Here is a 24726-nt window from a genome sequence, read left to right on the forward strand (position 1 = left end):
TGGGATGAATTGGGAGACTGGGGTTGACATATACACTAATATGTATAAAATAGATAACTAATAAGAACCTGCTGTATAAAAAAATAAATAAATAAAAATCAAAACAAAAAAGAAAATACAATGGAACTGTCCCACAGACAAGTGAGGTCAGAAGAGGGTGAGAATCTGATCATTTACATGTGAATGTCTGTTAGATTCTGGATTTGAAAGCTCCATATTTTGGGGTTTCAGATTGTACTTCCTGACCTAAAGAATGAATTGCAAAATCAGACTTGGAGGAGTATTACTTTTTCATCAAGTGAGTAGCCTTAAAATTTGGCCAGTATATTAGTTTCTTGGGGCTTCTGTAATAATGTACCACAAACTGGGTGGCTTACAATTACAAAAATTTATTCTCACAGTTCTGAAGGCCAGAAGTCCAAAATCAAGGTGTTGGCAGGGCCGGGATCCCTCTGGGACTCTTGGTAGAATCCTTCCTGCCTTTTCCAGCTTCTGCTGGTGGCCAGCAATCCTTGTGTTCCTTGTCTGGTAGCTGCATCCCTCCAATCTGTACCTCTGTCCTCACATGGCACTCTCCCTGTGTCTCTCTTCACGTGGCACTTTTCTAAGGACACCAGTCATATTGGATTAGGGGCCCACTGTCCTCCAGTCTGATCTCATCTTAACTTATTACATCTGCAAAGACCCTATTTCCAAATAAGGTCACATTCGCAGGTACCAATGATTAGAACTTGAACATATCTTTTTGGGGGGGTTCAAAATTCAACCCACAAAAGCTAGTGATGTACGTGGTTCACTACTTCCTGCTATTTCTGTTATGTGGAATGAGACTGATTTTCATTAGGACCAGGAAAATCTCATCTGTCAACAGAGGCTTGAATAAAGCTTGAATCGACAGAACCAAAGACGCCACAACAGTAACTGCAGCAGTCAAATGCACTTCCAAATACAAACCAAAAGGAAGATGCTCTCCTAATCTTATGCTTTGTTTTGTTTTCTGAAGCTGTCCCTTTGGCTGCCTTGGGACACCCTCTGATCCTGAGATAAATGACAACAAAGTGACATTAAAGGTAAACCAGGTAACTGTCTGGAAATCACACAGCCTACCTTGGAAGAATCCCTCATTTCTCATCAACTATCAATTATAATATTTGCATGTTTCTTGCAATAATCCTTCATAAATGACTAATGTCATTAGTCATTATAATAGTGCTTCATAGTCTGCTTAGAAAGAGGGTCAGATAGAATTTTACTTAGTAAGGACATTTCCAAATAGAGAATAGAAAAGTTAATTGATGGCGAATGTACTTAACAGGCAAAAACAGTGGGGAAATGAATTAAATAGGTTCCAATTTACAGTTTTACTTGCAAAAGTGAGGTATATCTTAGTTCAGGCAGGGCCTCTTTGGGCTGTCAGAGCATAAATATGTTGGCTAATGCTAGTCAGCTGGTATAAGAAGTTTCTAAAATTCAAACAACACATTTGTGAAACAGGACCCCAGTTTGACTTATCTGGTGTCCATAATTTAGCTGACAACAATGTCAGCAACAGACATTTCAACATAATCCTGTGTTTGCTAATTGCTCTTTTGTACTCTGGACACGGGAAGATTTAACCTTTTGGATGAGATAGATACCAGTAACTTTCCAGCCAAAGAACCAGGGATCATCTGATAAGTGACAACCAAAACATTATGTTTTAAACTATAAAGAGGTCAAAAGAATGGAAAGTGGGCACTCAGAGAGAAATCTGTACACCCAAGTTCATTATTTATAATAGCCAGAAGATGGAAATAACCCAAACGTCCATCGATCGATAAATGGATAAGCGAAGTGTGGTCTCTCCGTACAATGGAATATTAGGTAGCCTTAAAAAGGATTGAAATTCTAATATATGCTACAATGTGGATGAACTTTGAAGACATTATGCTAAGTGAAATAATCCAGTCACAAGAGGTTAAACATTGTACGGTTCTGCTTATATAAGGTGCCTAACGTAGTCAGATTCATAGAAACAGAAAGTAGTGGTGGTTGCCAGGGGCTGAGGGAAGAAAAGTGTGGGGAATTCGTGTTTGGTGGGTACAGAGTTTCATTTGAGGAAGATGGCAAAGTTCTGGAGATGGATGGTGGTGATGGTTACACAGTGTGACTGGACTTAGTGCCACTGAACTGTGCACCTAAAAATGGTTAAAATGGTAAGTTTTATGTTATGAATCTTACCACAATAAAACAAACACACAAAAAACGAGAGAACGTACTGGTCTGATTTTGGCCCTTCTGAGTTGGGCCACCCCACCCAGTGGTCTTGGAGCAGCCCATTAGTTTACATGTAAGGAACTTCATTGGAAAAAACAAGTGTTCTCAGATATTAATCCACGTAACGCTTTCCTCCTATCTCTGGAACCAAGCAGGACCCTATGGGGCCTTCCCAGGACAGACACCGCTCCCCCTTTTCCTTCACTTTAGCTCCTCTCGGAAGCACCTAGATAACAGTCTCTGATGCACATTTCCTGAGTTGTTTTACAGATGCTACAACCACCACCAAATGGAAGAAATTAACTACTTGATGTCCATGAGCACATAGCGCCCTGCCGTACTGGAGCCTAAGGACGGATAAGGTTAACCCCTGTGACACCACCCTGTTACCTCACCATCAACCAATCAGAGAGTTGTACCCGAGCTCATCACATACCCTGTGACTCCCCTCCCCCACCTGGGCTTTAAGAAGGCTTCCCTGAAACCCATCGGGGAGTTCGGGCTTTTTGAGCACAAGCTGTCCCGGACCCCTTGTACAGCACCCCACAATAAACGCTGCACTTTCCTTCACCGCAACCCGGGGGTCCGTAGGTTGGCTTTACTGCGCACCGAAGGGTTCGGTACTGCCAGAGATGTTCGGCAACATCCCTCTTCTAGCTAATTCTGAGAACCACATGCCAAATCCAGATCCCGGCCCACCTGGCAAGATGAACCACTGTCAGAGGATTTAAGGCCACGAGACTGTGACCTTCCCGCAGCAAATGCTTCCTTCCTCGAGGGCGCACCGTGGCTGCACCGTGGTTACGCCGCTCAGCCTGGGGCGGGCGGGCCCGGCAACCCAGAAGGAGGCAGCATGGAGCCGGGATGCCAACTGCAGGACCCAGTGGGCGGGTAGCATCTCCTGGGGCTGGAGAAGACCACCAGGTCGTCCACCTGCCATTCTGGACAAAGGCCCAGCCAGCCCTGGACGCCTCCTAATCGCGACCCCTTAACACACAGAAAGTCCCCTGGCGCCAGGTGTCACACCTCCGGGGCGCCTCACGCCTTGTCATTTACTAAGTGCTCTTCTACAGACTGTTATTTAATCATGCAGACACCACGGTGAGGCAGCTATTATCATGGTCAGGCATCTGCTCCAGTCCTCACAGCCGGTCAGAGAAAGAGCCGGGCCTCTGATCTAAGCCCACAATTCTCTCCTCCACAAGCTGCTGGCCCAGTGTCACCAACCCTCCCTCCGGCTGTTAGAAAAGCCAGTTGTTACGAGCAACCGGGTGCAAGGTGGAGCTCTGCTAGCGGTCGCCGAGAACCTCCATCGAGATTCGCTGGATGAACACGTGTGGATCTCAGCAAAGTCTCCTGAAAGGTCTTCCCTCCACCCCCGATCCTAGTTTAACATCCGTCACAGCTGAGGGACTGGGATGGCTTGGCCGGGGCCCAGCTAGAAACACCTTCAAAATATCTTGGTTGCCCTGAATCAGGCAGCACATGGATGGGAAAGTCAGAGGCCCCTGAGACACATTCAGATTCTATCAGGCCCTTTTCCAAAGGGCGAGGAATACTGTTGAATATTCAGTTTGATAAGCTGGGAGGGGTGTTTGTCCGCACTCTCCCCTCCACCTCTGCTTCCTGCTCCATCCTCAACCGTTTCCACACACACAGGCACGCACGTGTGTGCACATGCATGCCCATGGACACATGCACACACGTGCAGGCACACACACACACAGACCCACACTTTCTCTCAAAGTGACTTTTGGCAGCAGCAAAGCCGCATCTTCCCAATTCCCTGTAACTAAGGTAAAAAAGGAGAGTAACTCTGAGCCAGAGAAAGAGCTTCCTTTCATCATGGGAAAATAGGAGGCTGCACGTCCTCACCATTTTCAGTCCCAGATGCTGGTTGGTGGCTTCCCTGGGCCAAATTGTCAGGGCCACACGGGGACCACAGGGCACACTTCCAGTCCTTGAACGAGGGACCCCCTCACAGTCTCCTTTCTAAGGCCCGTGTCCTAAAACAAGGCGCTTTCACTGCTGTCTTCGGCGCTTAGTAGTCCGGAATCTCCCTCCTCGGCCAGAGGCCTCTTCCATAAGGAGGTTCGCCAGAACATAAGACCGCGTGCATGAAGCTTGCAAAGGCAGAACGGCAGGGAATGTTCTGTTTCAGAGAGTCCCCGAAAATAAAGAAGGGGGGCCAATGTCAAACTTAACGCGATCATTTTAATTTCCAAGTGCTTTGGGATTTTTTCATGTTGGTTTCATGGAAATTTACGTCTGTGGTGAAGACTGTTTGCTACAGGATCTTGCTGTGTTCCTTTAGCCCGGTAATAAAAACCGTCTGCCTGAAGTCCTTTTTGGAACAAGAAGGGGTATAAACAAATAATCAAATGGTCATGGAAGACCAGGGGAAGGGGGATGGCTGTTTCAGAAGGAGTGGGTGTGAATCCAGAGCAAGTGCTAAAGGCCAGTATTTGCAGGAGCTGCCGACTTCCGAAGGGATGTGTCCGGACAGTATGAAAACACACACAGTAGTCAAGGATATATGGTACGTTTGGAAGGATGGGTGAGGAGGAAGAGGCACCACTTTCTTCCCAGGCCCCCATTTTGTGCTTGGGGTTTTATCACGGGAGTAAGAATGCTATTAGGAAGCACTAACCCATGAGTCCCTGCAGTGGACTGAATAGTGTCCCCCAAACTCATGTCCGCTTGGAACCTCAGAAGGTGACCTTGTTTGGAAACGGTCTTTGCAGAGGTAATTAAGTTCAGATGAGGTCATACTAGATTAGGGTGGGCCCTAAATCTAATGGCTGGTGTCCTTAAAGGGAGAGAAGGGACACACAGAAGAGAAAACCATGTGAAGACAGAGAGAGAGGTTGGGGTGATTGCACCTACACTCCAAGGAATGCTGAGGAATGCCAGGAGCCAGCAGAGGCTGGCAGAGGCAAGGAGGGATTCTCCCCTACAGCCTTCAGAGCCTTCGGGGAGGACGGCCCTGCTGACGCCTTGATTTTGGACTTCTGGCCTCGAGAACTATGAGAGGATAAAGTTCTGTTGCTTTAAGCCTCCTAGTTTGTGATGATTTATTATGGCAGCCCCAGGAAACTCATGCAGCCCCCTTTCTGGCCGGGAATGGTTTAGGCTGGAAGGGATTGGGCATATTAGGACCAAGACCGTGGTCCAGTCCTTGGCCCCTAAGTTAGGAGCTGAGGTCCAGGGCAGAACTGATCTTGAAATAATCGTTGTTGAGCTAGTTTTTTGTTGTTGTTGTTTGTTTTCCTTCCACCAGAGGAGAGATGGAGACTCTTCTGGGCTCAAGGAGTAAGAAGACAGCCTCAGAGTGACCTTCAGGGTAAGCTCCACGGACAGGCAGGGTCACCCTAAAAGTCCCAGCTGAGTTGGGGGTCTGCGAGTAGAGACGGCTGCCCCTCTGACTTCCAATGAGGCAGGGCATGGAGGAGAAGTAGCCAGAAGGACTAGCTTTGGCTTCTGATCTCCAGGAGAGGTTTTTATGTCTCCGGCAAGACAGTGTTCTTGAAGGCCAGGCATTGCAAGAGATAGTTTTCAAAATTCCTTTAGCTCCTATTACCATATACAGATCCAGGCCCAGAGATGTGATCTCTGAGATTCTTATAATCCAGAACACTCAGGACATTGCGTGCACGTTTCTGCCACGAGGAATAGGGTGGATGAGGATGAGAAGGGAAGCTGAGGAAGGGGAAGCCAGTGGTCACATAGTTTGCCCCATTCCCCCCCAGATTGAATGTTCCAGGTGGGAGCCCAAGGAAGATGAGCTTTTCTTTTGCTCCCTGTTTGGAACCTTGGAGGAGATGACCCCCATCCCAGTACGGAGGCACGTGGGTGTTGGGGAACCCAACGTGGTTGCAGGGAGATGGCGTGAATGCGTGGGACCAGGATTCCTGGATGCCTTCATCTCCTCTGCAGCATGGAGGGGACCCAGGGATCCTCTTATGTCTCCCACGTCAGTGCAGCATGTAACCAAGCTCTGCTGGGAGCCAGTGGCTGTGAGGGGCCTACCTTGGCCAGGGATGGAGTGGACATCCCATCAGACCTAGGGGATCTCCAAGGTGACTTGGTCACACGTGAGAGCTCCCAAGCCTAGGCCCTCAGACCCTTGCCTTTAGCAGGGACATCAGCTGGATGCCCAGAAGGCCGACCCAGCCCACATGCCTCTGAGTGGATACCTGTCAGCACACTCACCAGGACCAGCACAGCTGCCTGGCAGAAGGGGCCGGTGCAGGGACGGGACAAGACCCGCAGACCTGTCTCCTCCCCACGGGGACCACGAGCTTCCCTGTGCACCGGCTGCCACCTTGGCTGTGAGGGTGGGGAGGAGAGAACCGCACTGATGAGAGCTGAAATCTACCAGTAAGTATTTCCTAATGGAGCCTGTTTCCATAGAAGGTGGTTGTTTCAACCAGAGGACCCAGAGCTAATATTAATGACAAATTACTCCCCTCTGCTACCCGTGCGAGAGGGGCTCACGTGGAAGAGAACGAAGGAAGTTTTGTGGCTCCCGCACTCCTGAACGGTGGACGTGAGTCTGAGTTCTCACCACCTTGGCCATGGAAGGATGAGGGTTATGGCTGAACTGTGTCCCTCCCCAAATTCCTGTGTTGAAGCCCTAACCCCCAGCAGCTCAGAGCGTGACTGTATTCGGAGATCGGGTCTTTACAGAGGTGACCAAAATAAAATGAGATCATATGGGTGGGCCCTAATCCAATATGATTGTTGCCCTTAGACACAGGTTACAGAGAGGACACACAGAAGGAAACCATGTGAAGACAGAGGCAGAGATTGGAGGCATGCTGCCATAAGCCAAGGGATGGAAAGATCACCGACAATAATCAAAAGCTGGAAGAGGCAAGGAAGGGCTCTCCCCTGGAGCCTTCAGAGAGAGCGTGGCCCTGCCGACCACTTAATTTTGGACTTTCAGACTCCAGAACTGTGAAAGAATACACTTCAGTTGTTTTAACTCACCTAATTTGTGGTACTTTGTTACTACAGTCCTAGGAAGCTAAAATACACAACTTTATAGAGATCAAGCTTCCGGAAGGATCTTGCTCCATCTAGGCAGATTTAGAAACGTTTCCCCTGAGGGCAAATTCCTCCGGATTTAGACCACGTGGTGAATTGGGGGCACAGGAGGTCACAGGGCACCTCCCCAGCATCCCTCGCTCCCCCTTCCTGGTTTAAATCGTCTGACCTGGAGCCCAAAGAGCAAATGCTTGAGTCCATTCAGGGCTCCCTCCCATCTGATGGAGAAGGAATCCCGGGAAGGAAGGAAGGGAGATGGCAGAGAACACAGGTTTTCTTTGCTTTCCAACAGGCAGTGGCCCCGAGCCTGTTTTCTTTTCTCTTCCCTTCAAAGTGATCTTTCATCTCTCCAGTAACTCTTATCTTTCAGCAAACTCAAGCAGGCCCAGCACGAGCTGTGAAATTACCGAACTTCACAGGTTTTGCACAAATCATCTTAAAGACCTGACCTAAGCCCAGGAAAGCCAGAACGAGGCCGAGAAATCATTCCTTATTTCACCTGTCACCTTCACTGCCCCCACGGGGGTCCCAACCACCTGGAGGCACCTGCATGACCCACCCTCCAAGGGCTGAGTTACGAGCTGCGCTCCAGGTCTGCTGCCAGTAGCTTGGATGTTATTCCAGGAGAGCCATGGCTGGGGCGGCCTCGTCAAGGCTGTGGTTTGATTTCCTTTGCTGCTTTCAGGGTCGTTTCAAAGGAAGTGGGTGGAAGTGATGGTACTCCGTCTTGGCCACTGGAGGTGACGGCACAGAGTGACGTTGTGGACCGGGAGGGGATGGCTTTGTGAGCCGGGAGAAGTGCGAGCAGAGAGAGAAGAAAAACAGGAAAATAACAATAACAATAACAATAATAATAATGCCTTTTCTCTGGTCCTGGAGGATTCAAAGTTGACCTTTCCTTCTCCATGGAATTTTATTTTACATCTCTTGTCTGGATTTAGCTATTAAAGACCAGTAAAACAGCTGATGGGAAAAATACTCTTGGTAGCAGCTTCGTTGAGCAAGAGAAGAGGCTTCTAGTCCTGAATTGGACACGTGCACTTATGTTCCACAGACACCTTGGGAGTATATGCCATGACTGAGCACTGTTTTGGGGATGGAAATGTGAACGTGGATAAGATGGAGAGCAAAGCCTTCCTCCGGGTGACCCGGGAAAAGACACAGGCACGGGAAGCAGCTGTAGCATCCGGCAGCCCCCAGAGAGGTGGGATCGCCCCTTAGCAGGGTCCTTCGGCTCCATAAAGAGATGGTAAAATGAGCCTCGGTTGTGCCCTGGGACCCGGCTGGCCGCATCTGTCCGGGCAGTGTCAGCCCTGTGCAAACGTGGGCCTCGTGGGAGCTGAAATGCAACCAGGGCCCCACTGGCCAAGCCTTGTTCCCGCCCCGAGGGTCACGTCATTTTCCTCTAAGTGGCTCACTCAGCAGGGGCACTTTTTTGCAATTCAGCCACCTGGACAAAGGTGTCTTTTTTGCAATCCATCCTCCTGGATAAGGCACCTTTTTTTCCACTTTGCACAGCTTGGGGCACGTGAGTGGCCCTGATCTGACAGAAGAGTGGCCTTTGTGCAGCTGCTTTTAGGAAATTTCACCGAGGGAGGGCGAGGGAGATGATCTCAAGGATGGGAAACCTTGAGAAGTGTGCGACATAACACACTGGTTTGCGGGGGCCAATGAACCCCTCAACTCATGGGAAACTAGCCTTTAGAGTTTTCGTGTGAATGGGGCCATTCTGTCTTCAGCTTTCTCCAATTTTGATTTTATAGGGGAAGTCCAGGACTATAATCTAGTGAGGAAAATGGGGGCATTGTGTTTTCTCTTTGAAACGACCCAATGCCTGCACGGGAAGACAAGGCCTGCTCTTACCAATCACTTGGTACACACAATAACCAGAAAAATCCTTTAAGTTCTGGAGGTGGCTCAGAAACCTTGCCTAAGCACTTGCCAACGTGTAACTGTTTTGTCTTGGTTTGGTTTGGTTTTGGCCGCATTGTGTGGCATGCAGGATCTTAGTTCCCTGACCAGGGATCGAACCCATGTCCCCTGAGTTGGGAGAGTGGAGTCTTAACCACTGGACCGCCAGGGAAGTCCCTCACTGTGATAACTGTTTAGGAAACACACGGAAGAGGGAATCAGAAGATGTGCATGGAGTGCAGAGCGGGGCAGCTGCGGTGTCTACCCGCTTCCTCCTCTGAAAACTTTGCCCCGTGTCTTCCTTGGATGATGATGGAGGGAAAGGCAGCGACTGCCGAGCTCCCCGGGGCTCCAGCCCTGTCTCAGCCAACTCTTGGCCATCACCTGGCCATCCTGCGCTCCCTAGAGACCTGTCTTCAGCTTCTTTTCTTCCTCAAGCCCCCTGTATTAGTTTCTTAGGGCGGTCTGACGACCACAGATAGGGTGGGTTACAACAACAGAAATGTATTCTCTCACGCTTTAGGAGGCTGGAAGTCCAAAATCAAGGTGTGGGCAGAGCTGGTCCCTTCTTGTGGGTTCAGAGGGAGAATCTGCCCATGCACCTCTCCAGCTTCTGTGGATGGCCGGCACTCCAATCTCTGCCTCTGCCATCGTCCTCTGTGTCTGTCTGCGCGTCTTTTCTCCTCTTATAAGGACGCCAGTCAGAATGGATGAAGAGTCCACTTTTCTTCAGTGTGACCTCATCTTAACTCTGCCGATCGCATCTGCAATGGCCCTATGTCCAGATAAGGTCACATTCTGAGAGTCTAGGAAGGACATGAACTTGGGGAGGGAGACACTGTTTAACCCAGGACACCCCCATCCTCCACTGACACTGAAATCCATGGAACTCAATCCCTAGAATTCCGTGGAATTCATCCGTGGAAGCTCCCAGCCTCACAGCTCACCTGGTCTCTGACTGTGCCTGTTCCCGCAGTTTCTCTTCTCTCCAGAAGAAGCCCTTCTTTTCATATTACGCTCTAAGAAATCCATTTGACCTTTGCCTATTTAACCGTCTAAACTCCTGCCCCTGACTTTTCACCCTGTCTCCTTACCCCCCGACACGCATCCCCCCACTGTCGATGTGTGGTCGCCAGTCACCCCGTGTCCTAGACCCCGCCCTTCTCTGCTCTCAGTCTGCCCAGCCCCGGTCAGGCTGCTCTCCGGCTTCTCCTCCCCATCCCCTCCTTCCAGCAGGGCCCATCCCCGTCCTCAAAGTGCAGCTTCTGTCCCCCGGATGGTGGAGGCAGCGCACAACAGGCCTCAGTTCGCGCTTGCTGCATCGCGTGGGATTCCGTGCGTGGTCGCCGAGCTCTCTAAGCCGCACTCACATCCCACGTTTCCAGTACCTGAGAGCCTTGACAAACCCGGAAGTTGCTCCATCCCTGACCTGCTCATGGCCTCATTGGTTCGCTGGTGTTTCCCTAACAAGCCATCTCCCCAGCTAGATTTTAGGCTTTTTGAAGACCAGGACCAGGACCTGTCTTTGCTTTGGTCCTCCTGGCATAATCCAGGAGCCGAGAACACTCAATAAGTTTTCGCTTAGAACTTGCACAAATGCAGCCATTTTGCTTTACGGGCCTGGGTGTCCACAGAGAATTACTTATTAGGGGTTGAGTCAGTTTGGGATGTTAACACGATCAGGATTAGAATTTAATTGTTGTATAGGATGTGTTTAGAGTTTCTAAAGGTGGGCCTTGGGTCTGCCTGTTTCAGAGCCTGCAGGATTGCTTGCTAAGAGGTAGGTTCCAGGGCCCCGACCCAGATCTGTTGATTCAGAATTTTAGGAGGTGGGTCCGAGAACTGTGTTTTTAGGTCAGCCCTGGCCCCTGTCCCGGTGATTCTTATGCATGGTAAAGTTGAGAATCACTGATCTAGACACGTGGACAATAAATATTGATTCTAGATGGGCTAGCAGAGCTGAAGATAAACTAGTGACTTATTACAGCTCATAGAGCCGGCTGGGGCAAAGCCAAAAATGATTCATTGCTTCCTAGGTGACCAGTCGCTTCAAGGGCCACCGTTGTCTCCCGAGGTACAGTGACATTTCACAAAATCGGGGGCCCAGTAGGAGAATCTGGGGGGGGTCTTTGGAGTGACCCCTGGGCAGTGCTGAGCCCAGCCACAAACAGAGTGTACCTGTCTTCCCATGCTGGTTCCCCCCCTGCCACACCCCCGCCCCAGGCAGAGAATTAGAGCGTGCTGTTCAGTGCTAATGTTTGTCTTGCTTTTGGAAACACCTCAGGGCAACTCAGGATAGGTTTTCAGAGTGGTGTTTGACTTGGCTTGCCTGTAAAGTTCCCGCTTTTCAGTCTGTTTATTGCAAGTTAGCACACGGCCCCAGATGCGGGAGCCTAACACTAGTTCTGACAGAAACCAGGGGGCAAATGAAATAAAACGCGGGGAGGGCTGGAGGGCGCTTCCCCGTGTCCGCTTGTTGGCCTGGAGCTAACCTGAGGTCAGGGTGGGCATCGGGCTTTGCAGCCTCCAGCCTGTGCTGCCCAGTGAGGCCTTGGGACTCTGGGGCATATCCAGCCACCGTCTGCCCGACACAGGATCCGAAGGGTTATTTCCCAGGAAGGAGATGAATTCCATTTTTAGCTCCTCTTTTGCTTACATACTTTCTCATCTTTTAAAAAGTTCAACTGACTTTCGATAGCTGGTCCCTCTTGATGTTTACTCTCAAGTTTCAATCTGATGCCACATTACATGTGGGTAATAATCACCATCACCGTGCCAGCTATTCCGTTTACATCGTTTCATTTAATCCGCGCAAAGTTCTATGCGGAGGGTATTATTAGATCCCACTTAATGATGAGAAAGCAAACTCGGAGAGATTGAGTGGCCCGAGGTGACCCAGCTATTGAATGCGGAGGGAGCAGGGATAGTAGTTCCAGGGATCACGCCTTCTCAGCAACAGGAGGGCTCGCCGCTTGGTGATGACCTACCCCAGCCGGAACCTTCTTTCCTTGACTTGAAGAAGGAACAAACAATGGTTTACTGAGGGCTGAAAGATTTCACCTAAGTCTAGCTCCTATTTGCATTAAGCGTATCAGCCCAGTTTATATCAGCAAAATGAAAATTGAAGAAAGTTATGGGTTTCTAGTGACATGTCTGCAGGGCATTAAAATACACTATTAATGGGAGTTTCTGTCCGTGTCACATTTCTTTTTCACAAAAGTGGAAAGCATGATCGAGATTCACTAGAGTGGGTGGTAGAAAGAGTTTGAAATCCAATCAGAACATAAACAGGACCCTTGGGATGTGGTCACCATCCTCCGATCCAGGGAGGGTCGTGCTGGGTGGAATCTGGGACATTTGGGGCTGAGTGAAACTAAACCGGAACTTGTGGGCTTTAGGGAATGGGCCCACGAACTCCCAAATTTCCTACTTGAAGATCCTTTTCTCACTGTTTCCCTTCCATAGTTTCTACTGCGTTGACATGGACGCAGCTCTCCTGTCCCAAACCCACAGGGTCACTTTGATCGTCAGAGACTTCAGCCTCTATTAATCTCTCTTATCAGCAGCCTGGCCTTCGTTCAAGGACCCATGGTTCTCTCTACTTGAAGGGACACACGGTAGACCCCAGTCACTTGCTGGCCCTGGGTGGAGGCTGCTTTTGGTGGAAAGAGGGATTGAAGTGAGAATATTTTAAGACTATGTTACTCAGGCCTTGAGAGAACACTCGAGGATAGGAAAAAAGAGTCCTATGCATAAAAAAAGCCCAGTTATTGATTGAATCCAAGGAACCCCAAAGAGGCTAAGCTATTGTTTAAACATGGATCTCAGTTCCTAGAGGCTGGACGAGGCGGGCTGGAAAGGGTTAATGGTAGTATGCAGCCTTGAGTATTCTGGAAAACGCCATCTTCTGACTTTTTGCAATGAGCTAAAAGGACTAAGAAGAAACCACCATGAATAATAGTAATTGCTGTTCTACTTGCTGCCCATTGTGCGTTTCATGTTTACAGATTTTAACTCTAATACCTGCAGTAGCTGACGTTGGTGTTATTATCCTAAGTCTGTGTACTGAGAAATAAGAGATTTGACGAGTTCAGGAATTTGTACAAGATTATAAAGTTAGCAATTGGTAGGGCCCAGAAATGAACGAGGTCCTTTCTTCTCTAAGCTGTCTCCCGTGAAATATTGTTCTCATCCCTGCTGTGGCCTGATGGGGTATCACATTCTACTACTGCACTAGCCAGAAGGTCAACAGCAATTATGCCATCCCTGTAGTATGCTTCGGGGTCAGTCCCGGAATTAGCAGAGCTCACTCTCAGCCAAGAAAAGAGTATTCCAAGGAAATGATATCTTAGACTTTTTTTTCTTTAGTTGGTAGACATTCCTTGAGAGGCTTATGGTATATTAAAGATATATTACTGTGACATCTTGTAAATTTTATAGCTACTGTTTTACACTTATTCAGCATTCCTGATCTCCGTGTGGTATTCACTTCAAATAATATTTTGTGAGTCAGTGTGTAAGGATCAAATGCAAGTTGTACATTATTTAATGATACGCTAAATGATGATGTCTTTAGGAAAGAATTTTTCTTGAATACCATGGTTGTAGCGTTATCCACTATTGCTTTAAAAGTAGATTTTCTTGGCATTCATAATTATGATAGTTATAAGAAATGAGTTGTTTACTGTAAAACAAATACCAAATATTTCTCAACTATTAAAAAATCCTTATAATCTCAGAAGCATCTGACTTAAATGCCGGAAAAAGTTCTCAGCTCAGGCTGCACGTTCGAATTTAAAAGGTTCGGACACTTTTACAAGCTCCAAATGTGTCGGCCTCACCTTTAGACCAATTAGATAAGATCCCTGAGAGGTGCTGTCTGGCTAGGTATAGTTTAGAAAATTCTGTAGGCAATTCTAAATGTGGCCAGTGTTGAGAACTACTGGGCCTAAGCAATAATGAATTTTTAAATTCATGGCGTTAGGTCTGACTAATATCAATGCATTAATGTATCATAAGGGAGAAAGAGCTGCATTATGCTTTACAAGTAAGAGTTTTGAATATAATGCAATTAAAATATATGTGGTGAATATAATACATGAAATAAGTCAATAAGTTACAGATATAAGGTAGATGTTCAATAATATTACTGAGAAGATGACTGAATGAACATCCTGCAAAGTTTCATATGAAAAATCATATTCTGACAAAACTAAGATGTTATCAATTGTAAGACAGAGTATCACTGAGAAAGAAAAAGTTTTAATTAAAATGTGATGTACCATATATTAAAATCCACAACTCAACTTCAAAAATATTCAAAATGCAAAAAAATCTGAGTCTTACAATTAATGAAATACAGTACTTAAAAATTATTGTTTTTTAATTTTTCTGCCGGCTACTCCATCTGTTATACCACTAATGTCCACTAGATGCCGCTGTGATCTGCTACTTCAGGTTCCAAAAGGAAATCGGAAAACCAATTTTGAGTATTTAAAATTGAAACAGTCTGCCCCTTTAAAGACAAAAGACTTTTAAAATCTCATATTTTGAGGGGTTGTTGTTCATAATTTCCCTTCTATTAAGATCCATCCTAAGTATCTCACAAAGTGTAAAATTATTTAAAAAGTGAATTGAGACGTTTTAAAGGCTTGATAGAAAAAACTATCGCTTCCCTTTTATCCGTATCCTCAGATTTCACATCTCGCTTTTCTGCAGCGGGTTATAGAGAAGGGGCAGTAATACTGATGGGAAGGTTGATGTTTGACTTAAATCAGATTGAAAGTAAAATGTGAAGGAAAGAATATGATGTCTCCTGGTTTGTAGCCAGCAGATTAGGGGACCCTGCACACAGGAGTTACTGCTTCCCACACAGGAAAAGCTGGGGATGGGGAGGGGACCAGGGTCAGTGGGGCAGAGCCCTGAGCTTAAACCCAAATGCAACGTTAACCGTGGGGATTGACCCAGGGCCTCCATGGCTGAAAACCGGGACAACTTCCCTTATTGGATGAGAATCCCTCTCCCAGCAAAATGATAGAGGCCTTAGGGTGGAAAGGAAGCCTGCAGAAGCTTCTGGAGATATGCTCTGAGCAGTGCGACTCAAACTGTTCCCCATCTCTCCAGTGAGATGAGAACAGAAACTGGGGGTAAACATTTCAAAACACTTTCACAGCAAAATATCAATAAAGTAATGTTATGTCTGTTAAATGTAAGAAAAAGAAATTGGGCTTGTGTTTTGTATGTCTGTTTTTTTATTTCATTTTTCTAGTAATTCAACTTTTCTAATATTTTGCAAAAGTATCGGTCCATAACAGATTGGAAATTTAAAATAAAGAGTAAACCTTCACCTCAGATAGCTTGAGAAGCACTGCAGAAGCCCACCCTGAGCTGCCAAAGGAGGGGACCCCAGAACTATGACCCTACCAACCCCCTTAATAATTTTCTAGTGGACAATACAGGCAGAAAAGGGCCGAAGAACAGGAGCACTTGGATTGTGAAGGATAGGATGACTAGAGAGGTAAAAAGAAATCCTAAAACAGCACACCTCAGGGAGCCCCAGCCTCTGAACCCACAGTTGGCAGCTCACCCCAGAACACCACCCCCCCCCAGCTCTACAAAGGCTCAGAAGCCCTGCATCATCACCCCTGAGCTGGTCCCTTGGCCCAATGCACACACACAGCAAATTGACCTTGGGACAAGAGGAACTCAGGGGCTGCAGTGAAAAGAAAATACAAAACCAGTCAGAATTGCCCATATCTTATATATTTAGCTTCAGAAGAGAAACGCAGAGAGAAGTCCATGGTTAAATTCTTTCCTGGCTTAATCCGGCCCAAATCAGCGGGCTTTGATGGAAGGGAGGCTTAATGCACCGTCCATGTCCATTTATGGATAATTGAGTTGGCCATTTTGCTTCTCTAAAAACTGCCCTGTTGCATTATCATACCGTCGGTGTCTTTTTTGGAAAGCAATTTGGTAATAATTATCGAGGCGTAAATTGTGACTACTCTTTAACCCAGCTGTAGAAATTCATCCTACAGTGATACTCTTAAAGCATGCAAAGACACACAATACAATATCCAATACTCATTGACTCTTTGTGGGAGAAAAAAAACACAACTAGATAAAAGCTAAATGTCCTTGATAAGAGACTAACTAACGGATAGCATCCATAAACTGGACTAGGACACCCCATTGAAAGAGTAAATGCTTCTCAAGGTTCTAATGTGCAAAGAGTTCCAAGATACAATTTTAAGTAAAGGAAGCAAGTTGCAATCCAGTGGGTACAGTATGACCCTATTTGTGTAAAAAAAGCAGCACATGCACTTTGATCATGCAGAGAATCCTTCCGAGGCTGTATCTGGCCACAGGGGTCACCTCTGGGAAGTGGAGCTAAGGGTTGAGACTAAGGAGAAGCACTTTCATTTCTAATAACACGCTCTTTTATGTGGTTTTGTTTTTTCAAGTAAAAATAAGTATTAATTTAATATGGAACAAAGCGTCTATTGCAGAATATCAAGAGCTACAAGAAACGGCAACAAACATCAGTCAGCCAAAGATATATCCTGAAACGAGGGGTTGCATAAAACAGTCATGCCCTAAAGGTCAGGAGAAATTGGCTGACGTCGACAAAGAAGAAACCACAACTCTTAGATTGTCCTCACCCATGACTGGTGAGTATTTTTAGTGACAGGCAGTATCATCCTGAGGGGCTGCATAAAACCCAGCGGACCTCCTGGCAGGGGACCCAAGGCGCGCAGGCATCAGGGCCACCACCAGGTGACAAAACCCAGAGACAACTGCTCGAGGATTTAATTACAATGTGGAAATGGAAAGGGATTGGGGTTGGTTAACTGACTAAAAAACGGGTTGCCTGGCCCGCTTCACAAATAGAGGGCATGTCTCGGCTACCAGCAATGCTGTTACCATTTGCAAATGGGACACGCACACTTCTTGTTTATTTCTACCTTGCACAGTGCCGATTCATCCTGATAACACTGGTCTCAGAAATACCTACCTTAAAAGTTACATGTGATTACTACACACCCACAGCCCCCCACCACGCTCTGTACTCGCAGGATGAGAGCTGGGAGGGAGGCTCCCAGCCCACCTTGGGGCCTTCAGCCCTGCGCTCCTGGCTAACGAGTATTTTCAGTGCTCCCCCGAGGTGACTGTGCTCTGCAAAACACACTGCTTACTCTGCTTTGGGCTTTCTTTCTGCCACTTATTTCATGTTCCAGGTAACAGTTTTGACCCATAGTTCCAAGGAAAAGGTGTTCGAGTGATTTTTCTGGACTTGCCTCAAAGGACGAAGGAAGACTATTATGCTGGATGTCAGAAAGCCAGTTTCCAGGCAGCTCAAGTTGCCTTCATGGAAATGGTGGAGGAAGCAGAGGGTGAAGGTCAGGGAGCTCCTGGGGACAGATGAAGTCCTCTGCAATTGTAATGAGCACCCCGAGCTGCCCTGTGGGCCTGGGAGAGATGACCAAGGGCATGTGAAGGGGGTGTCAAGGCAGAAGCCAGGATTAACCTTCTAAAGACCCCGAGAGCAATCCTTCCTAACTTCTGTGCACCTTCTATGTCATGGCCAGTCCGACATACACTGGGGGGCCCGGGTTGCCAGGAGTGGTGCGCAGGGGGTGGGCAGGCACAGAGCCCCCGCTACAGACACACCAGAGCACTCAGGCCTCCCAGTGTACTTGGAAAGAAACCACATTTCCTTTTAGCCCTGGGCGGGGGTGGGGGGTGGGGTGGGGGAGGGCAGCCCAAAAGTTACAGCATCACTGAAAACAGTAGCCAGACAGAGAGACAACAGCCTTTTCCAGATCTGCCTTGAGGGAAAATAGCGGGGGAAAGGGAAGGAATACTTGAATAGGACCTGGAATGAGGGGTTCTGAGGGGCCTGTGCGGGACAGTGTCTTCTGAGACAGGTGGGTACCCTTAACTGTGGGGCTTCTGTTTTGCAGAGGGGGTGGGCTGCAAATTTGGGGCCAGAAACGAATTCCCTGGAGGTGGGGGACAGGCTGAGACTCCCTCCTGAGGACCTTTTCTCCGGTTGGGCCCTTCCTTATTTTATTTAGAGGACTCAGCCTTTCCTCCAAGTAAATATTGAACAAATATTTTAAAACCACCCATTTAAACACTGGCAAATTGTTATCCTGTCTCCAGCCGGCCCCGGGCACGGCTGCTACGCTCCCTGCCTTACGCCCTGAGCGCCTGCCCTGCGCCTGAAGGCACTTCCAGTGTCGGCCATCTTGGCTCAGACCGGAAGTCCACGGGGAGAGAGGCCTGCGGCCCTACTTTCTGCTACGTTCAGAGAAAGGTAGATGTTCGGGTGTGGTGTTTCCCACTTGGAAGCAGGAGTTGGAATGGGGTGGATTTATTTAGACCCAGAGAAAGGGAGCCGTGCTGAGTTGCCTGAGGTCCGTTGAGGGTCTCCCATGAAGAAGACAGTATGGTCAGGGCCGAGTCGCTGTGGTGAGGAGGCCTGCCCTACCATTTAGAACTCTTCTCCATGCAAAAGCCTCCGAGGTCCAGAGTGTCTTCCCTTGAGGAAAGCAGTAGTCACTCCCTCAGAGGCCCTGGTTTTAGATTAACACCTTAGAAACCAAACATCTGTTTACGATCACCTACACAACCTGTCTATCCCCAAAGAACGTACAGACTCAGGGCCCTACTGCAGACATACTGCATCTGGGTCTCACGAGAGATGTCCGGCCTTTGCTAGAGAGGATGGTCTGAACAATCACAGCCCAGTTGTATCCAGGGCTCAATTGGATTCTTGGCCTCCTCATCCTCAAACGTGGTGAGCACAGCTCCAGGCTCAGGCCCAGCAAGCACTGAGCTTCCCAGGACATTCTCCTACCAGCCAGACTGGAAATACCGGAAAAGCAAAGGTAGCTGCCCTCAGAGGCAGTGCTGGTATTTTCTTTCCTTTTGGCCAGTTTGGTTTTAACTAGAAACTGGAATAATAATTATAATGATACATGTTTACAGGTTTTAACTAATTAATCCCTTGGAGTCCTCTTTTGGTGGGGAAAGCATTCTACGCACCTCATACATCAGGAAAACAGGGCCATATGATTTGGCTGGGCTGGGTGGTCACTGGTGTCAATACAAGAGCAGAGGCCTGAACTTCAGCAGTTCTTGACTTCTTGGCCTGTGTCCAGATTGCTGGGCCTCGCAGCCCCTAGAAAGGCAACACATGAGAAATTGAAGCAGACCAGACCATAAACTAACAGGAGCAGTTGGCTCTAGTTAGGAGGGCGGGCCCTGTGGCCTTGCCTGTGTCTGTTTCTCTTGGAGAGACAGGCTTGGAGAGGAGGAAAACCCATTTCTCCAGGACTGTTTTGCCCACCTTTAATTACCAGTTAAAACAAAACCGTCTGTAGAGGAAACGCCCCTTGAAAGAAAACCCAAGTTGCTGTGAAGGTTTCGTCTTTCCCTTTTGAATCCCAAGGTCTGCAGTCATGTAATCCAATGTCGGCCTGAAAAAAATATTTGTCTATAGAAACACCCACACGGGGTGTTGGGGACCCCAGTGCCCGGGCATAGGGGTGGAGCCTGCATGGGAACCCTCAGCCAAATCCCTCCAGTTGGGCTCTGACCTGCCTATTATGAACCCTCTTAACCCCTTTGAACAAGAGGTATCTAGGTTTTCTCCTGATTCTGTCTTCTCTATCTGCCAGCAATATTTTTCTCAACAAATTAGGGTGAGGTAGGAGGTGTGGGTGAAGAGAAAAAGGTAATCGAGGTCTTCGATGGCCATGGCTATTTCAAGGAAAGGGTGGTGGTAGGAACACAGAGGGAGGTGGGCTGGGAACCCTTCAACCTCAACAGCCGAAGACACATCTAGAAGCATCCAAGTTGGCAAAGAAATCCAGGCTGTGTCCCCAGAGAAAATTGCTTGTTTAAAAAATAAGTGAACAGGCATGGTCAAGCATGATCCTCTCAGAGTGTATCAAGACAGATAACCAGCCCTGTTTGGAAGCCTTACTAACTCAGTGGATTCTTCCTCCAAACCCATAATAGGCATTTATTTAGTCTCGATCTCATATGGCCTTGTATCATTGTCCAATTTTTCATATGTGGATGCCCTCTTTCCTCAATTCAATTGTAGACTTCTTAGCGGTTGGGACCAGAGTTTTCATAATCAATAGTAATCAAAATGATTGATCCAGAAGTTTCCCCTTGTGTGTTATCAGCTGAGGGGCATAAACTAATTTCAGTCTCATTCCTATTGCTTGATTTCCTTTCATTGTTCCAGGTTTCCTGTTAAGGTCCAAATTTTGAGAGTACTCTCCAGTGCAAGAGCACATCTGGGAGGCATGTGTTTCTTTTCTTTGCTCCTTCACAATGGTAATTTTTTCGGCTACTACAGGAAGCTCAGCAGATTCAGAAGTACAAGGAGCCCCACCAAAGCCCAAGATGATATTCACTGATGCTATCAGCAGGTCTGAATGCCAACATCTGCTTCGAGAGTGATTGCTCGGAGAAGTTCATCTAGTCCTAAATTTGGTTGATCTGTTTTGAGGTGATAGCCTCATATTGAAGTAATTTCTCCCCACCAAAGGGTCTGGAATAGGTTCAGTTGTAACCAATTTTATGTAGTTGTGACTGCCTCTAGAAACCTGGAAAAGGTTATTAAGAGTGTGTGTCTAGGCATATGGATAACTGTTCCAGCTCAACCGTCTGTGAACACCATTAGTAGCCCTTGAAACGGTTCTCCAGGAAGTGCAGGCTGTTAATAACTCTGCCCTGATGCTCCTATGTGAGCCGAACAGCGTATAACTTTGCAAGTAGCCCAAGTGCTCTGAATTGACAACCTGCCAGGGAGACTGCAATGAACCCAGAAAACATTGCCAAAGGAAAGTGGAAAATTATCAACTCTCCCTGGTCAGTAGATTGACTGGTCACTGTCGATAGACAAAAGAGTGACAAACTGATAGATTATGGAGGTGTGTCCCTTCTACTGGCTCAGAAAAGGGCTCCACCTCGAGCAGTCAGAATTGCTAAGACAACTCTTACGTGGCAAGAGAGAATCTTTCCATCAGTAACTATTAACTGACTTTCACTTTGTAGGAAAATATTGTGTTAAGTGCTTGGAGGTAGAAAGAAAAATACACCCTCAGGATGTTTATAATCTAGCTGGGGGATAAGACACAAAATTGAAAAAGCTATTAATACGTCTTTTGTTACCTGAAAATTATTGACCAGAGATGTTTCAATATTCATTTACATAACAAATCGCCGGCCACAGGCATTAGTTGCTGCAAAAATCCCCCAATCAATAATGAGTTAAAATGCAAAGCAATGGAATATCCACCTATGGGATAATATTCTGCCACTGAAGTGAATGAAGTAAATCTGTTAGTGCTGAGAGCTAAGTGGAAAAAGGCTGGTAGCTGAACAAAGTACCATCTATGTAAAAAATAAAGCAAAGTGTCTATGTGTGTATGAACATACACATATATGCAAATGCATAAAGGGGACAGGAAGAGGACACGCCAAAATAGAGACAGTTTCCTTCTGAGGAGGAAAGTGAGATTGGGGAAGGCTGTAAAGGACACTTTTCATATTTTTACTCAACATACTTCTGTATTGAATAAATTATTTAGGACAAGAAAATATCTGTATATTTCTTACATAAAAAAAGGGAAAGAGTGAAAAATATAACAAAGCAAGTACCTGATAGATACGCGACTACACCAAAGGTAATCACGTGGTCCCATCCCTCTGCAGTGATTCCTTGAGCTTAATCACGTGATATAATTATGGCCAATGGGATTTAAGGGGATATCCAGGGGGCTGCGGGGTAACGTTTCCTTGCTCTTAAAAGGAGGAATGAAGAAGAGAAAGCACATCTTCTCCCTTCTGCTGGATATCACAGTGTCTGGATGTGGTGCCTAGCAGTGCAGCAGCCATTTTGTTCCTTGGGGAGCTACCCTTGGGGACCAAGCCAAACTTTGAGAATGCTGCTCGAAAGATGGAAAAACCTGAGTCTTTGAAGACCTTAGGGAGCCACTGAATCAACCTACCCCAGAGCTGCTCTACCTTGGGACTTCTGCTCAGTGAGAGGGCACATTGTTCTTTTTATTGAGGTGGGATGATCTGTTACTTGCAGCCCAATGCATCCTAACTGACATAGCAGTCAGCAGGAGACCCGTCTGATTACGAGGTCTCAAGCTCCTTGGGCGCATCTAGGGGGATCTTTGGGTCCTAGGACCATGCCTCCTGGGCACCGGAATATACTCCAGAATGGAGAAGAGGTCATGAGCCTTGTGCCTGGAAGGAGAGAGGGAGCTTTGGGGGAGGCAGGGAGCCCATCCTGTGACAGGGGCACTCACTCCCCTGGCATCCTGGGGGGAGAGCTGGGCGGCAGGTGTGGGGTAGGAGGTTATCAGACAAGTGGCTCCTCAGTCTGGACCTTGGGCATTTGATACGAGCCCCTAACAGAGGCAGGAGCTGCACTTGGGAGGTCAAGAGAGCCATCACAACCTCAGGCAATTTGGAGGGAACATTTCCTTCCCCTGGAGTAGGAAGCCCCAGCTTCTACACCGGAGCAGCCTCCTGAGGGCTAGAACCCGCGTGCGGTGGGGTAGCACTGCCCAGAGCCGACCGCAGCCTTGCAGAGCTGAGTGTGGGCTGCAGGGGCCGCGACCGGCAGAGCCCCGTCCGGGCGGCAGTGGAATCGCAGCAGTTTGGAGGTGGCCCCACGCCACCTTGCAGTGGGGAAGAGGCGAGAAAGCCCGGGAGACGGCCGCCTGCGGTGTTCCCAGCATCCACCACGAATTTCCCCAGAAGTGGTGATGGTTTTGATTGGTTCGTAGCGGAGTCTACCTGAATTAAATTCCACGGACCCCAAACTGCTATTGATGTAAAATGTTCTAAACTGGAGTTTAAACACTGCATTGTTGGTGCTGAGTCCGTGAAGGCAGAACAGGGAAATGAAGTCTGACTTACCGTGGTTGCCTGGGGGAGCGAGGGGGAGAGCAAGAGACAGAGACAGACAGACAGAGACAGAGACAGAGACAGATAAAGAGAGACAGAGACTGACAGAAACAGAGACAGAGACAAAGAGAGAGACCCGGGGAGAGAGAGGGAGAAGGACCGAGTGATTTCTCATTTAACCTGATCCTAAAGAGGTGGGTGGCTGGTCTCCACGTGGGCTCTGAACACCAGCCCTCGCATGGAGGTATCTGTTTCCCAGTCTCACCTCCAGCTTGAAATCAATCATCCCAGTCACTTCTTAGAGTGAAGTCAAGGAAGGCTTACTCTTAAATCACAAACTCTGAGAGGGGGTAAAAAAAACAAAAACAAAAAAAACCAGCACCAGGTTTTGAACTAATCTGTGGAACTTAAAGTGACATGAAAGTGCTTCAGGGGCTGCAAACACACAACTCAAATCTCATTTAAAAACTTTCCTGATTCACATGGGAAACAAGACAAAATCAAAAAACAGGAAACAAGTGTTGGTCGGGATGTGGAGAAATTGGAACCCTTGGACATTGCTGGTGGGAATATAAAATGGTACAGCTTCTGTGGAGAACAGTATGAAGATTCCTCAAAAAAATTAAACATAAGATTTAGCAATTCCACTCCTAGATATATATCACAAAGAATTGAAAGCAAGGACTCAAACAGATACAAACAACCATGTTCATAGCAGCATTATTCGCAAAAGCCAAAAGGTGAAAACAACCCAAGCCTCCATTGATAGATGAATGGATAAACAAAATGTGTTCTATCCATACAATGGAATATTATTCAGGCTTAAAAAGGAATAAAGCTCTGATACATACAACAACATGGATGAACCTTGAAAACATTATGCTAAGTGAAGTAAGCCAGTCACAAAATGACAAATACTGTATGATTCCACGTGTATGAGGTAGCTAGAATTGTCGAATTCATAGAGACAGAAAGTAGGGTAGTGGTTGCCAGGGGCTGGGGGAGGGAGGAATAGGTTAGTTTCATGGCTACAAAGTTTCTATTTGGGATAATGAAAAGTCTGGACAATGGACAGTGGTGATGGTTACACAATATGAACGTACTTAATGTCACTGAATTCCACACTTAAAAATGACTAAAATGATAAGTTTTATGTTACATATATTTTACCACAATTTAAAAAATATTAACAAAATTCTAATTACTAAAAAATTGTAATAAAAACATCATAAACTTTCAGATACTCAAAAATACATGAATTGTTCAGACATGGGAGACCACCTGTGTGTTAAATTGGGCTTCCTTTTGCTTTCTCTTTGTGCCCTCCTGGGAATCAAGCTTCTTCCAGCATTTCTCTGAGGGATCTGCATTTATTGCTAATGTGCCAGGGGCCCGAAGTTTCTATCTCCTGCATTGATCTTTTAAAAATTCAGACTTGCCTTTATCCAGTTATGTAAAATTGTGGGAGCAGAGCTATAACCTTCTCACAGCCATAGGAGCCCGTTGTGTAAAAACACCTTGTGACATGCCCAACCACGAGATTGCATTTGTCATTTATTCAAA

The 24726-nt window shown here is 47.1% G+C and overlaps 1 protein-coding gene across 4 annotated transcripts in view; it reads right to left on the reverse strand.

Moving 5' to 3' along the window:
- Positions 1-24726, reverse strand: part of CLDN14 (claudin 14) — a 98771-nt gene that overhangs the window by 20767 nt on the left and 53278 nt on the right. For 3 of the 4 annotated variants that reach the window (XM_057546156.1, XM_057546153.1, XM_057546155.1), the window contains one exon: positions 19267-19402. The gene's annotated coding sequence lies outside the window, so the exon portion shown is untranslated. Of the gene's footprint in view, positions 1-11331; positions 12229-19266; positions 19403-24726 lie in introns of those variants that run through there. The other variant, XR_009008274.1, reaches the window with a different exon arrangement.

Source organism: Balaenoptera acutorostrata, chromosome 4 (assembly GCF_949987535.1).
Source record: "Balaenoptera acutorostrata chromosome 4, mBalAcu1.1, whole genome shotgun sequence".
Classification (NCBI taxonomy): domain Eukaryota; kingdom Metazoa; phylum Chordata; class Mammalia; order Artiodactyla; family Balaenopteridae; genus Balaenoptera; species Balaenoptera acutorostrata.